This window comes from Schistocerca serialis, chromosome 8 (genome assembly GCF_023864345.2).
Source record: "Schistocerca serialis cubense isolate TAMUIC-IGC-003099 chromosome 8, iqSchSeri2.2, whole genome shotgun sequence".
Taxonomy (NCBI): domain Eukaryota; kingdom Metazoa; phylum Arthropoda; class Insecta; order Orthoptera; family Acrididae; genus Schistocerca; species Schistocerca serialis.
The window spans coordinates 327,037,272-327,055,758 of record NC_064645.1 but is presented as its reverse complement, the minus strand read 5'-3'; the positions used below and the strand labels follow the sequence as shown (position 1 = coordinate 327,055,758).

The following is an 18,487-nucleotide window of genomic DNA, read 5'->3' as shown; positions in this document are numbered from 1 at the left end:
TTTAACTGACACATGTTCCGAAAAGTACACAACAAGCACCAGAAAACATTTAGCTATCGCTTCAATTAACGCTTGTACGCACAGAAAATCCAAACAGACAAGGAACAACTACAAAACAATGTGAAACGTTGACCAGATAAATGTTATTTGACCGCTCATGCATAATCAAGTAGAATGCTAATCTCAGCCAAAAAACAGGTAGTAATGTACACCGATTGACTGATTTTAAATTAAGATTGTTCAGGCTAGTTTTATACATGTACATGATTAGTCTGCAATTGATAATTAAGTATATATATGAAGACAGTAACTGTTCACGTCAGAACAGAATACTAGTGATGACCGTGCAGCTTTTCCCTGGAATAAATGATGACTAACTGAATCCCTCAGCTGCCGACAGGTGTTGTTGATGAAAATGTGTGCCCCGACCGGGACTCGAACCCGGGATCTCCTGCTTACATGGCAGGCGCTCTATCCATCTGAGCCACCTAGAACACAGATGAATATCGCGACTGCTGGGGCTTATTCCTTGCACACCTCCCGTGAGACTCACATTCCCAACTGTCCACAATTCTACATATGTAATGTACCTTATAGACATTTGCCCATTCACTCATTACTCGCGCACGCTTTGGCGATTTCCGTAAGAGTTTGGGCAACCTGTGCGCATTTGCGCAGACGAAGGTCAATGGCTGGGTAGCCTTTTAACTATATATATGAAGACAGTAACTGTTCTCGTCAGAACAGAATACTGTTGATGACCGTGCAGCTTTTCCCTGGAATAAATGATGACTAACTGAAACCCTCAGCCGCCGACAGGTGTTGTTGATATACCTCGATGTGAACAGCCGAAAATGTGTGCCCCGAAAGAGACTCGAACCCGGGATCTCCTGCTTACATGGCAGACGCTCTATCCATCTTTTTTTTAGTTTTCCTGAGACACTTTGATTGCCATATTACAAAAATAAATAAATGCCAACTTAATTACAATGAAGCAAAATTAGTATCGACTCGCTGTAGTGTTGTGCATCAACCAAAATTGCCGCTTCATTATGGCAAAGTGTGAAGTAAGATATTTTGAAACAAAGCTTCGTATTTTCGACTCGTTTTAAGGTTGTGGTGCTCTTCCATTACATACTGTATGTACTCGTCTATACTCGTATGCAGATTCGTAACTGCAAAATATGCAAACTGGCCGATGATCCAAGTGTAGCTATTGTGCTTTGTTGCAGGAAAGAAATGCCATTCTGGTTGAAGTACATCTTTAAGTGTTATAGCAGAGTCTGTAGTTCTAGTAATTATTGCGTGTTTTTTTCCTAGTCCAGTTCCATATGTGGTATTGGTCTCGGCAAATGAGAATGTGTGCGAAAGTATCTACAGTATGGCAATGATCGCAGTATGGACTCTGCTTGATTTTGATATTGTGCAGCTTTTCACCTGTGGGGACCTTCTCGTTTACAATGTCATACCTTGTGGACACTACTTTGGAGTGGAGGATGCGATTGTTAATGTTTTTCCAGACGTTACTCCAGTTGACCGCTGGATATTTCGCTTCCATTGGGTTTTGCCTATGGTGTCTCGTGAGGTGGTAATAGGTCCTTCTGGTGTTAAGCAGCTGTGAAGTATCTGGAATATAGATCATTTCCAGGTAGTAAGTCCGGACATGATCGAGTTGAGCGCTGATGCGACCAACATCGACTGGGGCCTTTTTGCTCGTTGGGGCTAACCTGTTGAATAACGTTTTCGTAATTGTCGGGTGGGGTGTCTGCAGTATTTTGCGGTTTCGGTCCATATACATGGCAATGCATTGTTTCTTGATGTCTTTGACGTCCAACCACCAGCGGCGCGGGTTAACACTATGGTTGGCACGGTGACTTTAAAGATGTTTCCGCTCCATATGAACCAATACGCTGCAGCTAAAAGCTTTTGCGCTGTATCCTGGGGTACTGGTAACACCGCTGCGATGTGATATATTTTGCTTAGCGCATAACTGTTAATCAAGAGAGCTCTCTGTATCCGATTGAGCGTTCTGGTTTTATGTTCACGGAGAGTAGCCCTGAATATATTTAGTTTACGGGCAAAGTTGGCTACCGTCATCTCTCTTGGGTTTGCCATTAGAATCATACCTAAGTGGTTGGTCTTCTCTGTCCTTTGTAGCCATGTTCTTTGAATTGTCTCCATATGGGGTCCGACAGGTAAAATTTTCGATTTGTGTTCATTGAGTTTGGCTCCGGAAGAAGTGGCGTAAGCGTGGATTATTTGTTGAACGACTTCCATTTCTCAGTGCGTGTTAACTACTACACTGATGTCATCAGCATAAGCGTGACACACGGGTTTTGTACCCAAAACTTGTAGACCTTGTAACCTGTGATGCAGGGTTAACAGTAACGGTTCTACGGCGATTGCGTATAGTGTCATAGAAAGGGGGCAGCCTTGTCTCACTGATTGCCTGATCGGGACTGTTGAACTTAACTGAGCATTAATTTTGATTCGAGAGGAAGTTCCGACTTTACATTTGCGTATCATCTGAATAAAATGAGCACCGAATCACATCCGTTGCATTACAGTTAGTAGAAAGTGGTGGTTGATGCGGTCAAAATCCTTATCAAGTCCAAAAACATGAGACCAACATTGCATTTACATAGCCACGACAAATATATTATGTCTCTATATTCACATAATGCATTCGACATTGATCTCCCTGGGACAGCACTCATTTGATAAGGGCCCAGTACTTTTGACAGTACCGTCTTCAGTCTACAATTGATGAATCGGGTGAAGATTTTTTAGTCGGAATTGAGCAGTGTTAATGGTCGAAAATCCTTCAGCGTAGTGCTTCGTGGGTTTTTGGGAAATAGGACAATCAGTCCTTCGGTAAACTGAGATGGCATCTGCACGTCTCCCAATAATTCATTGCATATTTTGGTGAATTCCGGTCCTATGATGTGCCAAAAACAAGCATAAAATTCTATGGGTAGGCCATCTAAACCAGCAGATTTCTTTGTAGGCGAATATTTGATTATGGCACATACTTCTTGCTCTGTTATGTGGGCTACAAGGTCGGCGTTGTCAGTCGGATGGACCGTGGATTGAATGTTGGATAAAAGCGGCTCACTTGCAGTCGCATCAGTCGCCGACGCGGCGTAAAAATCTGTATAATGTTGCACCACGTAGTTTTTCACTGTGACTTGTTGATCGTATTCGTTCCCCTGTTCATCACTGAGAGTGTGGATTAACTTTTGTTTATCTCTCTTGGCTTCCCGTATCATGTGATATACGGACGTATTCTCCTGCGTCAGTTCAATCGGAGGACGTGATCGAATTTTTATCCCCTCCAGTGATTGTCGTACCAACGCCGTTATTCTTGCTTTAGTGCGTTTTATTCGAGAGCTGTTTGCTACTAATCTCATGGGATCATCATATAGTTCGCGGAGGCAAAGAAAGTGATACTCCAAGGTGCGTTTTCGCCAGTACGCTTTCATGCGACCATATCGTGAGATGCATTTTTTTATCTGTGGTTTCGCAGACTGTAGCCACCACATGATGGGTGTTGGATATCTGGATTGCTTCCGAAGACAACGCTGCCACGTATCATGGATCTCCTGTTTCAGTACTGCGTCCTCCAAAAGTGACACGTTTAGCTGTCATACGCCCCTTCCCAGGAACGTTTTTTGTTTAGTGTGCTGCGCGGTTATATGAAATGCGCAGCGATCCGAGAAGTTAAGAGGCCAAATTTCGCAGTCAGTTACATTATGGATAAAACCTTTCGCTACATACAGCCTGTCTAGTCTGCTTGCCGAAGTATTGGATACGTACGTGTATCCTCGGGTGTGCGGGCGAAGATGGCACCAAGCATCTATCATGTCTAGTCCGTTAGTTAACAACAACAGTTCCTCACAAAAGTTGAAGTTCTGGACTTGATCTTCTGAACGCAATACGCAGTTAAAATCTCCATCCAAAATTATGTGCAGTCGAGGATCCGTTATTAATGGGACAATTTCGTCCCGGAACAGGTTGCCCCTTGCGCGTTTTCCGCTGGATCCAGAGGGAGCATATATATTGACAAGAAGCAGATCATATATTTGTGCAGTGATGCCTCGTCCAGATTCAAGTATTGCTTTTGCTGTACATGGTATGCCTTGTTTGAACAATATTCCCGTTCCACACTCATTGCCTATGTTTAAGATCGCCTCATATCCGTACACATCCGCTATTTTGGTCGTAACTACCTCTTGTAACATCGCTATGTCAATGTCGGCGGCACATAAGTAGTCCTTCACAGATTGTAACTTTACGTCCGAAACTATTCTGTTTACATTGAGCGTAGCGATTTTATACGCCTGCGTCATTCGGTAGTCCAACTAAGCGCAGTCAGTGTCGTCAGACCATGCTGTTCCCGTATCAGGTCCGCAGCGGTCAACAGTTTCCATTCGTTCTTCAATTGGAGGGGTGAGGTTCATCTGTACGTCATCATTCGGGTTCGGGATGTCAGGTTTTCCGGTATCTACCACGCCTTGCTTTCCGCTTCGATCTGCTTTAAGAATTTTTTTGGTACGGGAGAGTTTTTTTCCAGTTCTTGAATCTCTTCAGGGCTCTGTTTTCGTGTTTGCCGTTTAGGTTTCACTGACTGCTGTCTGATGTTGTCTTCCTCAGCATACTTCACATCTTCTAAGCGGGTGGTGTTTCGAGCCAAATTGTCGACCGTGCTCTTGGTGGATGATGGTGTCAATAGAGAAATCGGTGCACTATGAGGTTGCTCATTCCGGGATGGTTCTTGCATGTCATTCTCAACGGCGGAGGATTCGGAGAATTTGCTGTGGCTCCCAATATCTTTCGGTGTCTGTTGTGTTGAAACCGTTACAACTGTCACGATTTCCGTAGGTTCGGGTGGTCTAACTTCTGTTGTGTCAGTAGCGGCAGTCTGGGCTTCTTCTCGGGGTGGATGGTTCTCCGTGTTCACATCAGGGCTTGGGGTCAGGACTTGGCCGGGGCAGCCGTAGCGTAAGTCGCTGGCAGCCCAGTCATAGCCGGCGGCCGCGGCGCCTCGCCAGCCGGCAGCTGCGCCACTCGCCGCTGTAAACACTCCGCGCGGACGTGGCCGGGAGAGTTGCACGCCGCGCACGTCCTCGGCTGGCCGTCGTATATAACGATACCTCGGTATCTACATTCGCTGATGTATGACGGTACATGCTCGTGCAAGTCGACCTTTAATTGTCTCACTCCGTTGAGAACTTGGAATTTGCGTTTGGCAACACTGCTGAGAACTTTACCGTACGGCGCTATCACTGCGTTTATTTGTTCCGCCGGTACTTCGAATGGTAGTTACAATATCCTGATAGTTCGTATTCAAAACCCTGCATGTGGTACAGTGACTTCGCCTACGTTTCCATCGCAATGTTTAAACTTCATAATTCCTCCGCAAGACTCAACTATTTTGTCACATAAGTTAGCATTCCTCAATTTCACAAATACAACGCTGCTCACTATCGAAAGATGCATTCCAATGACATCCTCTGAATCAACTTTCACTTCGTATTCCAACCAATCCTCGATTTCGTGTAGTTTAGGTCGGGCGTAATTACGATCAAACGAGAATTTCAAAGTATCTTGTCTGTTCAAGTGGGCCATCACGAATTCATATTTCAAATTCCAATATGCGTAGACTTTCTGCAACGATGCTAGAAGCACTGCGACTTACCATGCCGAAGCACAGCAGACCGCGGCGCACGAAACTCAGCACACGTCCGCACAACACGGCTGACGCGGCGAGACTTCCATCTGAGCCACCGAGAACACATATGAATAGCGCGACTGCAGGGACTTATCCCTTGCACGCTTCCCGTGAGACTCACATTCCCAACTGTCCACAATTCTACGTATGTAATGTACCTTATAGACATTTGCCCATTCACTCATTATTCGCGCACGCTTTGGCGATTCCCGTAAGAGTTTGGGCAACCTGTGCGCATTTGCACAGACGAAGGTCAATGGCTGGGTAGCCTTTTAACTTCATATATGAAGACAGTAACTGTTCTCGACAGAACAGAATACTGTTGATGACCGTGCAGCTTTTCCCTGGAATAAATGATGACTAACTGAAACCCTCAGCTGCCGACAGGTGTTGTTGATATACCTCGATGTGAACAGCTGAAAATGTGTGCCCCGATCGGGACTCGAACCCGGGATCTCCAGCTTACATGGCAGTTAGGAAACGTGTACAAATGAGTATTCTAGGAACTCATTGTTACAAGTAAGTGTTACAACAACAAAGGTGGCATAGAAGAGTAATCAAAAAAATAAAAATGTAAATCACTGATACAATTTCAACTAAAAGGTTCTTCAATAAATGTAACTGGTTCCACTTGGTGCTTCGCCATCGTTATCTGATATCTCCAACAGCGCCTTTGAAGGGCATCTGCGACGGAGGCATTCTGCTTCGCTAGTGCCTCAAGAAAAACAGCATCCTTGCAGCAGCCTGTCTCTTCCGTCGCTCATGGCTGACAAGGCAGAACGTTCAGCCGTTAGTGTGAAGCGGCACAGAACATTAACCGCAGCTTCGCACTCCCCAGCTGAGTGGGGGGTTAACGAAAACGCTGCGTAAATAATTTGCGAAGAGCGTACGGTATTTCGGTGTGCGTTCGAGGGCATTGTGAGCATTTTGTTGTGTGGAGAACGTCGTGAGCACCGCCGCGTAAGTCACGGGTAGAATAGGCTTCGCCGCTGGTGGTGCAACGTCCTTCGGTGGGAGTTGTGTGATCCGACGCTGGAGGCACTCTGAACGAAGGTGACCTTCCTTGCCGAGTCCGGAACACGTCTTCGGCTGGCCGTCATAAATAACTATGGCCCGGCATCCTCCTATCTGTAGATAGGATGGCACGTGTCGTTGGAGATCAATGCGCACTTGGCGTACTCCACTGAGTACTGGATACGTCTTAAGCTGGGACCATTTTTCAGTCACGTGTTCGTGTACCGTGCCGTAGGGACGGAGCGCCGCTACAACTTCTGCCGCCGGGAGTTCAAATGGAAGTTCGAATATGCGTATAGTCCGCAGTCCCATTGCGGCATGGCCGACCTCGACGTTGGCAGAAGCGGAGTTCTTGTTTCATCTCACGAAGCACCTTGTCGCATGTAGTTTCGTTTGTGAGCTTTACATAGACCGTGCTACTGACGATCGAAAAGTGAATGCCGACAATGTCGGCAGGCGGGATCTTGGCTTCCTCTTTTAAAAAGCGTTCGACTTCGAGCGCCTTTGGTCGGGTAAGTCGTTCCGAAATGTGAATTTCAAGGTTGATCTTCTGTATTGGTTTGCCACGGTCTTGTAACGCTACGGCGTCACGTTAGTGTCGGCCGAAAAAAGTAAACAAGGCGCGCGGCCCCTCTCTGACGGAGGAGAGCACACACCGCGCGTCTGCTTCGCTCGGCAGCAAGAGCTGCACCACCATTCCCAACTGTCCACAATTCTACATATGTAATGTACGTTACAGACATTTGCCCATTCACTCATTACTCGTGCACGCTTTGGCGATTCCTGTAAGAGTTTGGGCAACCTGTGCGCGTTTGCGCAGACGAAGGTCAATGGCTGGGTAGCCTTTTAACTATATATATGAAGACAGTAACTGTTCCAGGGAAAAGCTGCACGGTCATCAACAGTATTCTGTTCTATCGAGAACAGGTACTGTCTTCATATATATAGTTAAAAGGCTACCCAGACATTGACCTTCGTCTCTGCAAATGCGCACAGGTTGCCCAAACTCTTACGGGAATCGCCAAAGCGTGCGCGAGCAATGAGTGAATGGGCAAATGTCTATAAGGTACATTACATATGTAGAATTGTGGACAGCTGGGAATGTGAGTCTCACGGGAAGCGTGCAAGGAATAAGTCCCTGCAGTCGCGCTATTCATCTGTGTTCTCGGTGGCTCAGGTGGATAGAGCGTCTGCCATGTAAGCAGGAGATCCCGGGTTCGAGTCACGGTCAGGGCACACATTTTCAGCTGTCCACATCGAGGTATATCAACAACACCTGTCGGCAGCTGAGGGTTTCAGTGAGTCATCATTGATAATTAAGTGCCTGGCAGAGGTTTGACGCAACCACCTTCAAGCTATTTCTCTGCCGTTCCACTCTCGAACAGCACACGGGAAAAACGAACACTTAAATCTTCCCGAGTGAACTCTGATTTGTCTGATTTTATTACGATGGTCATGTACGTGAGGGCGAAAAAAATAATTTTGCATGCGGAATGTGATAGTTGGTGCTCGAAATTTCATGAGAAGATTACAAATTATGCGTGTCCTTTGGAAGTCAGATCTGGAAGGTGGAGAGATCGAATAAGAGTTCCTAACCGTTCTTTCCACCAACCTGTCGTCTACTAAAGTTGTGTCCCCAGCGCAGAAGACAGCTAGTCGGTAGTTGGATTTTCTTCGGCGCAGGCTGCTATGCCATCATCTGGAAACCTGTGTTTGTGCTTTTTATAGGGTGCAGCTTGCCCAGGTTAGTCTCAGTATCTACAGAGGGCAAGATCTGTAGTATTGACAATGATGATAGGCGACACTTCTCATTACTGTATCCTGTTTCCTATATTTTAAATAATCACCCTTTTTACACTATCTTTTGCAACACTCGGCATAGTTTTCTTAATTATATGGTAACTTTTCTTACAACTTCCAATATAGAGTACGACATGTCTGCCCCGAAACAGAGATACATGTCCGGCTCTGAAGAACGCCCGAAACAATCTTTCACGTCCGGACCTCCGAACGACAGAAACAGAGTTGGGTGACCGCCCTTTCAGAACGATCAAAACAGTCTGACTAGTGCACCTGAAGTACTTCTTCACCCAGCCGCGCCAAAGCGACCCGAAGGTGTCCGAAGCACTTCGGCTGCAATGACGTTACTCTTATGTTCCGAAAACTAGTGAAATTTAATAAACAAAAACGGTAGACTCGTAGGGAAACCATGAGAGATTGCCGTACTGAAAACTGGCTTAAATACAATGAAGAGTACATAAACAATTAAAGTTTTGGCGCCTAGCACCTGAAGGTGTCAACCAATCAGAAGCAAGTTTAATACAATTGGCGGACTCTCCCACGGGAATGGTACATACTGTACCATCTGTCGCTTGTACCTCACTCCACTTTTGGACTATATGCTACTTCGCGCGTATCAAGCTGCATCAAAGTGAGCTTCTAGCAAAATGAAATCTGCTGGCCGCATTGCTCCAGAAGAGGACGTACAAACGTTATGCAGCCAGTTCTTTAGTAGACCCGTTGCATTTCCTAAATGTTCCGCCAAAAAAAAATAAAAAAAATCGTAGTCTTTGGTTCACTATCGCCACAACATTATCTACGAGATCGATCCAGTTTAAGTTATACGTAATTGTAATCCCTAAGTATTTAGTTGAATTCAGCGGATTCCTTTTAGTACTTATGTGGATGATTTCACACTTTTCTTTATTTAGATTCAATTACCGCTTTTCGCGCCATAGGGATATCTTGTCTCAATCATTTTGCAATTCGTTTTGAACTGATTAATTTACTAGACAGTAAATGACAGCATCACCTACAAACAATTTATGAGGGCTGGTACCCTGGGGAACGCAAGATACTACTTCTGTTTAACTCGATGACTTTCCGTCAGTTATTACAAGCTGCGATCTTAGAAAATCACGAATCCCTTCGCACAACTCAGACGATACTTTGAAGGCACGCAATTTCATTAGAAGTCGCTTTGGAGGAACGGTGTGACAAGCCTTTAGGAAATCTAAAGCTGTGGAATTAATTTGACATCCCCTGTCGATAATACTTATTACTTGGTAAGAATAAAGAGGCAGATGTGTTTCATAAGAACGATATTTTCTGACTCTGTGTTGGATGTTTGTCAATAAATCGCTTTCTTTGAGGTAATTCATAATGTTAGAACGCAGTATATGTTCGAAAATCAGACTCGAAATCGACATCATTGTATGGATCTGTAATTCAAAGTATAAAATAGTAGGATTAATACTTTGAATTACAGACCCATACAATGAATGTCGATTTCGAGTCTGATTTTCGAACATATACTGCGTTCTAACATTATGAATTACCTCAAAGAAAGTGATTTATTGACGAACATCCAACACAGATTCCTTTCTTGCGTACTGGTGTGACATGTGCAACTTTCCAGTGATTAGGTACGGATCTTTTGAAGAGCGAACTGTTGTATATGGTTGTTAAGTACGGAGCCATTGTGGGAATTTCGGAAATCCGTATTTGGTAACTCTGCTTTAGTAGCACTGTCATCAGTAACACTATAAAAGAATGTGTAAGTACAACATAAACAGTGACGCCCTCAAAGTGTCCCTTGGCAATCACCAAAATTAGTCAGTTATATAGAAGCAAAACGAATAATTTTCGTTATGAGGAAACAAGCTGAAGATGACAGAAATAACAGTAACGTAACGAATTTTATTAGTGTCAGTTAGCCCAACCAATAAACTCTTTAAATAAAACCCAGGTTAACTCAGATCGAAAAGCACATACTCGTAGTATAAAGAAGACAACAGCACAGCAGATAACTCCGAATAGCAGCTCATACAGTCTACACATAAATGAGCTCGCCAAACAAACCCATATACCTTAGCAATTCTGATTTCTGTAGACGAAAATAACAGACCAAGCTTCAGGGCCGACTTCCATCAAGTCCAAACGGCGTGCTGCGTGAGATGGAAAATGAAGAAATAGCGCACACTCACTCACACACATACGCGCGCACACACACACGCGAGCGCTTGAAATAATACAGGGTGTCCGAAAAGTCTTTCCCTGATTACATAAATTGATAACTCAGGCTAGAAGTAAGATACAAATATGAAACTGGTGTCTAATTGTTTACAAACTATCAAAGTTTTTTTCACACATCAGTAAACTTCCACATGAGCACCCTTGGTAGCACGTAGCACATCTAGGCGATATTCAATTTCCGTCCACACATTAGCCAACATCACTGGAGGGATCGATTCAACGACTGTGGTTACCCGTTGTCGCAGGGTTTCAAGATCTGGTACACGTATTCGGTAGACCTCGTCCTTGACATAACCCCATAAAAAGGAGTCTAATGGGGTTATGTCAGGAGAGCGTGGAGGCCAAACCGTTGGCCCATCATGACCAATCCACCGCCCAGGAAAGGTCATATCGAGATAGGCACGGACGTCCAAACCCCAATGAGGCGGTGCACCGTCTTGCTGAAACAAGACATCGGGGTGATACTGAAGCAGCTGAGGGACAGCATACAGTTGCAACATGTCCAGATACACTGCAGATGTGATGGTAGCCTCAGCGAAGAAGAATGGCCCGATAATTAGATATTGCAATAGCGCGCATCAAACATTCACATTTGGAATGCCTCTGGTGCACTCCATGACCTCGCCAGGGGGTTGTGAACCCCAAATGCGCACATTATGGCGATTCACTGCTCCACTGACAAAAAAGGTCGCTTCATCGGAAAAGGCAATTCGTCTGAGATAACCAACATCGTCCTCAATACGTGATAGCATTTCGACCACAAAGTCATATCGACGTGTACTGTCATTGGGCAACAAGGCCTGAACGATTTGCACTTTGTATCCACGAAACAATAAACGTTTGTGTAAAATGTCATGGAGAGAGCTTTTTGGCATCTGTAATTCACATGAGGCCCTGCGCACCGATTTCTTCGGACTTCGCCTTACAGCTTCCACCCTGTCTGCTGAGGTTCTTGGTCGACCAGACCTCGGAAGGTCAGCAACCGATCCTGTGTTCTTGAACCTCTCAAAGCAGGCTTTAATGCCCTTGATATCAGGTGGATTCCTTCCAAATGTTTTCTGGAAGTGTCTCTGCACTGTGGTTGGTGATCGTGTGTCATGGTACCACAGGACACACTGTGCTTTCTCCTGATTGGTTAACATGGCTTCTTGCGCACTGCACCTCATCCACTACTTACGTACTGCAAACATAAAAAAAAATACTTTGATAGTTGCTTCTGATTGGTTGACACCTTCAGGTGCTAGGCGCCAAAACTTTAATTGTTTATGTACTCATCATTGTATTTAAGCCAGTTTTCAGTACGGCAATCTCTCATGGTTTCCCTACGAGTCTACCGTTTTTGTTTATGGATGGACAAGTGACGGTAATTATGTGGAGGCAGCGAGCAACTGTCAAAATTGAAATACAGGGTGTCCGAAAAGTCTTTCCCTGATTACATAAATTGATAACTCAGGCTAGAAGTAAGATACAAATATGAAACTTGTGTCGAATTGTTTACAACTATCACAGTTTTTTTTGTTTTGTTTTAGGTTTGCATTGCAGCCGAAGTGCTTCGGACACCTTCGGGTCGCTTTGGCGCGGCTGGGTGAAGAAGTACTTCAGGTGCACTAGTCAGACTGTTTTGACCGTTCTGAAAGGCCGGTCACCCAACTCTGTTTCTGTCGTGATCAACGACTGAAGGTGAGATGGTACGGACGCCCGTTACATCGTCGCAGCTAAAACCCTTTATAAAGAAAGTAGCGCCTAAGCGGCGGCTACCATCTTCCGGCGCGGCTGGAGCGCACCCGTAGTGTACCACATGCCCAATGCGTTACAACGAGCTTATAATCACTTTTCGACTGAAGCGAATACGCAGATGATAGTGTCGTAATTTAAACATGCTCTGCAACAGTTTTGCTTGCTCAAATGCCATAACTACAAACACAAGTACGATATCGCAGTGCCTACGTTATTCTGAATGAAGATGCAATGTTACAATGTTCCTTTGCACACGCATGCATGTCCGTAGGAACAGGCACAGTGGCGACTACAGCCGTTATGAAATACATTTAATGCATACGCAATTGCGAATAGGGGCAACCACCAACTCTAGAATGGAATGACGACAGTGAAAATTTGTGCATGACCAGGACTCGAATCCGGATTTCCCGCATACCGAGATCGGTCGCCTTACCATTCGGCCACATGCTTGCATGTCCAAAAGCCGCCTGCGTCGTAGTACAGAATAACACAGGCACTGCAATATCGTATTTATCCGCCGACACCGGGCAAGCGACTTTCAAATAAACTGTCTCACCCGCACGGGAATATACATAAAGGATGTACAAGTTGTAGACGCATGGTTGACGACGTACGAAAGTTAGAGGCTACCCGTGAACCGTCCACTGATAACCAAATGGTAGTTGGCACGGTAGCTCAGCATGTTCGGTCAGAAACCTGGCTGGTCTCTGTAATAAAGACAAACAGTTCAAATGGTTCAAATGGCTCTGAGCACTATGGGACTTAACATCCATGGTCATCAGTGTCCTAGAACTTAGAACTACTTAAACCTAACTAACCTAAGGACATCGCACACATCCATGCCCGAGGCAGGATTCGAACCTGCGTCCGTAGCAGTCGCGTGGTTCCGGACTGAAGCGCCTAGAACCGCTCGGCCACCGCGACCGGCCACGAATACCGACCTGGCACAAATTTTCATTGTCGTCATTCTATTCTACAGCTGCTGGTTGTCCATATTCGCAATTGTGAATACGTTAAATGCATAGAAATACAAGTAATTAGTAATACTTCCACAGCAAGTTCTTAAACACAGGCTTTTATTTTAATGTCGGTAGGAAAGAGATCGTAATAAATTTTTGTGCACATGAATATTTAACACAGTTCTTGAAAGTCGTCAAACATTTTCGTTACCAGCATTAACAACTACTCAGAAATAACGCGCAATATTATAACACTTCACTATAAGTTTTTGGTAGATGTGTCACTGTCAAGATCGGACTGAAAGTTTCACGTTACAATTACGTTAACGTTTACGTTTTATACTCCTAATAAATTAAAGAAAAGAATGGATTACGATAGTAAATAATTATTTTAATGTTCTGACACTTCACATTTACAGTTACGAGTTTGCATTGGAAAGTAATGCCTCCGGACTTTTTATGAGAAAACTCTTGAAGATTTTTGAATAAGACAAACGTTACTAACATTCTACTTATTTATACTTCATGTTTGCATATTTGCAGCACTGTGCCACTAGAGTACTGTGAACTACAATCACTGGACTGAATGCTGCTGCAGATGAGTTATTGCTGAAGTGTTTAGCGATAATCAATACTGGGAAGTTGTTAACTTTCTTCGTCTTTCTTGACTAGCTACATAACACTAAGCATTTCTTGAAGCATGTTGGTCTTGTGATCGTGATCGGGTAGCACGTTAACGTTCTGTTTCGATTCTTGCCGCATGTTGATCTTGAGATTCTGATCCAGGTTAACGTGCAATTCGTAAACGATCTCCATCTTTGCTCGCCCGTCGTTCCTCGTTTGTTTGAGAAGTCTGAATTCGATTACTTCTACGTACTAAGTGAAGAACGTTTAGCCGGCCGAAAAAAAAAAAAAAATAAGTGGCTGTGCGGTTAAAGGCGCTGCAGTCTGGAACCGCAGGACCGCTACGGTCGCAGGTTCGAATCCTGCCTCGGGCATGAATGTTTGTGATGTCCTTAGGTTAGTTAGGTCTAACTAGTTCCAAGTTCTAGGGGACTAATGACCTCAGCAGTTGAGTCCCATAGTGCTCAGAGCCATTTGAACCATTTTTTTGAAGAACGTTTGGGAGGCATGTTTTTGTCGAAGAAATTAAGACGATATACGGTTGTGTGTAAATATCTTCATCGATTCGCTGACGAAACAGAAAATTTGTTTGCACTGTCATTTTCGATTACATATGACATACATTTATCGCATCGGAATGTGTAAGATGCAACAAAACGCTGGCCTGTTTGTTGCTCTCACAGCAAAACATCTCACTACTTTCATGCTGATTCAAATACATTTGTCGGTACGACACACGCGCCATCTACTTTAAGTGAAATACACTATGCCCATAACCTTCGCACAAGTGCAAGCAATAAGTTGACAAAGTTTTATCACAGTCGCGTGAACGGCATGGCAGCGCGCAAAATAAGAACAACCAAACAAGTATTGATTTTTAGGTATTAGGTGGATCTGCAGCGTAGCGATCGGTGATCCACCTACGTGGATGAACTTCTGCATCCAATGGATATCCACACGCGTTACTAGGACGGCATTCGCCCGTGTTAACGTTTGTTTGCGCTTATTTAAAATGCCTCAGTTAATTGAAATTCCCACCGAGTGTGAAACACACGCTGTAATTCGTTTTGGTGTGCAAAATACGCAGAATCGGTGGAAATTGGTCAGGGGTTTAGTGAACTTCATGGCGAAACGCTGCGAACGCTGTAATGGTAGGAAAATCAGTTAGAATGTGTTTTAATATGTTTGGACTAATATTCGTGATGAACTGTGAAATGGGCGACGACATGCTATAACTGAAGACTTGGTGCAGAAAATTGAGTCAAAATTTCAACAATATAGGTTGAGGCGTATCGCCTTATATCTTGCCTATGTGAGTCGGACGGTAACGAGCAGATAGGTAAAGAAACAATGAATGAATCACGGTTCTAGAATGGTTCTAGCAAGACAGATGTGCGCTCTGTAGTAATGACTGGCTGAAAAGTGTAGTCGTCTAACGGACTATGAAATCCAGTAGTCCAAACGGTATATTTTGGAAACAAAATATGTACCTTCTGTGAATATTGCGTCTTCTATTAATTATTGATGACTTAGTATGTTTAGTTATTAGTGTGAATGCGAAGTAATGTAAGAAATGAATATTATCATATCTATTAACTGTGTGTACCTTAGCATGAGAACTGAGGATGTACAGAGAGATTGAATGATACTTTCACGGGAAATATGTAAAGTGCAACTTAACAGTTTATGGTACTTGCAAAACAAGAAGCATCTTACGACAATACTGATGTCGGATTGGCCGTGATGTATACTATCCAATAAGAGGACAGTACATTAGTGCGTATTGTAGGAACTAAAGAATTCCTTAGTGAAGTCTTAGTTCGGAGCCCACCCTTCAGCATGTTCGGGCGCGTCTATAAGAAGATCTGAAGAAATTGGATAATTTTGCAGAATCATGAGTTAAACTTGACCGTGGAGTGGAGCAAAGTGAATGCGAACGAGTGAGAGAAATAGATGAACGCGCCAAGTTACAATTTTTATATGTAAACTGTGACTTTCGAATTAATCAAAACCCGCGTGGCGTGTTGTACAAGTCGTAACCACGAACTGAACGTTCGTAGTAGTCAATTTGTGTAATATTTGAGCGAGCATACTGTCACAGAAAATCCGTTTGGAATCTTTTTGGTTAAGAGATTCGGTTAGTTACCATAAGCTGTATATCATGAGTGACTGTGATTGCGCGTCTGTGCAGAAATTTTAACTTAAGATTAGCAAGTACTTGGTGGTCTTTTCTACAAAAGGAGTAACAATATATCGAAGTTTTCACTCGCGAACTATTTGTCCTTTAACATCTCAGTTAAACCTGATACTAGAAAAACTTGTTGCGCCCTTTAGACTCGTGTAATGATACCGGTTCTACTACAGCCGACCCAGTAGAGGAACATTGTTCTTCATCTAACCGGGCAGGCATATGGACTGGACTGCAGAAGAACAAATGCACCACAAGGTGAGTGGACATTTTCAGTAGGGAGAAAAGTTCTAACACCTCCTTTGCAAGACAAATGCGATTTTGTGATTCTACTTGTCGCTGCACCTGGAAACATATTTGCATCACGTCAACGATGACGTCAAAACGGATTTTCAGCAAGCCGGCGGCAAATTTTTATGAGAATAGACATTATCTTAAGTGTTTCATATTAGTGAAAGCTACGTTGGTATTATATTAGTATATCGCTTGTCATTCCATAATAAAACTGTTTTAAAAATACACTTGCGTTTTCTTGATAGAAAACTGATAGTTATTATTTTTAAAAAAATTTACGTTTTTACATTTATTCCGTTCAGTAGCTTGTTTATTCATGCCATGATGAATGTTAAAAAGCCTCTAAATAACGAAGGAGACATTCCGTTGAAATGTTAACACAGCAGTAACCAACCACTTAAGAAATATTTTCATAAATTAGTTCTCGAGCTTTTTGGGTCATATCTTCAAATAAGGCCTGCAGATGTTTGCCACGCTCAGCTTCATGAGTGTGCAAACTTCTGCATGCGTCTACTGAAGATGCGCCTTGAAAAGCTCGAAAAGTTAGTTCGTGGAAATAAAACAATATTTCGTGACCGGGAGCAACAATACAGCATTTCACAAACACGCAATGTGTTCTACTGTATATGTAGAGCTTAATTAACAATCTGATTCCTACTACAAATTGACACTTGACTCCCGTAAAGAGAGGGGAAAGTTAAAATACATGCGATGGCCGGGAATCGAACCCGGATCAACTGCTTGGAAGGCAACTATGCTGACCATTACACCACCATCGCCCACGCAGTAGATTCGAGGCTTGTAGGATCCACTCCAAGCGGTACTTCTGCTTTCGCTGTGACGTCACACACAGCGTGATGCGGTTTCTCTCGGAGGCCGTTCAGATAACAAGCTGGTCGTTCACCTCGACTCCAGGAAACAAAACTGTACTCGGCAGTTCACATTAATTAGGCTGCGAGTGAAACACGTTTTTTGTGACAATGGTCGAACGATGTCTTTCGCTTTCTAGTGCCAGAATTTTACTCTCTTCCCGAAAGAGGTCTCACTTGGTAATTAATCCATATTGATATTGTCGTAACTGTACTGCACTTTGAAAGAAAAAGATGAATTTTAACCTCATTTCCCACATTTCACGGTGATGTAAATGCTCTTCTCCATAGCTCTCACGCAAGTCTGGACGCTACATTTTGGAAAGTAAAAGGCTTCTCGTTAGTTACCTGTAGGGCTTATGCACTCTTGCAAAGTGGCCAGAACTCGACCGCAGATCTGTGCCTTTCACGCACCACGCTTTACAAAGTGAGCATTCATCACTTTTCCCTGTGTTTAACTGTTTCATCTATCTTTGCGAAAGCATTTACAGGTGTATCCGACTTTGAGTGCAGTGTATGTAAGTCCAAAGCCAGTTGAAAATTTGTATAATAGTCTACATTTTACGCAGATCATACTATTACTATGTTTTTGTATCATATTAGAAAGACACTGGTTTCAACAAATTGAGAAAACAACCATATAACTACACGAGTCTCAGTAAATTACCTGCTGAATTTGTCTAAGCGTAAAACACTCATCACAGTGTCATGTCTATAGGCTACACAGTGTGTTCGGGAATTCCCGTTACAAACTTGTAGAGGGGAGTGAGTACATAATATTTTAAACAGGAACGCAGGTCCGGAAATGTACCGCTCTTGGTCTTCGATGATTCCAGATCCGATGTTTAGGTCATCTAGCTCTCCTTGAGCAACTGATTTGGGGGTGACACAATACAATTATTAGGTAAAAATTAGAAAGGAACTTAACGAAACATCCATTTATCACCTAAGTACATTTGTTTGTGTTAACCATCAACCATTACGTACTGCACGGACAGTATGCTGGCCATTTTTTGTTTTGGAATAATGTGAA

General features: G+C 43.6%; 1 non-coding gene across 1 annotated transcript; it reads right to left on the bottom strand.

The window, feature by feature from the left end:
* Nucleotides 1-17,292: 17,292 nt before the first annotated feature.
* On the bottom strand, nt 17,293-17,364 carry Trnag-ucc (transfer RNA glycine (anticodon UCC)). The gene has a single exon. It is a non-coding gene; the product is annotated as a tRNA-Gly (tRNA).
* Nucleotides 17,365-18,487: the final 1,123 nt, after the last annotated feature.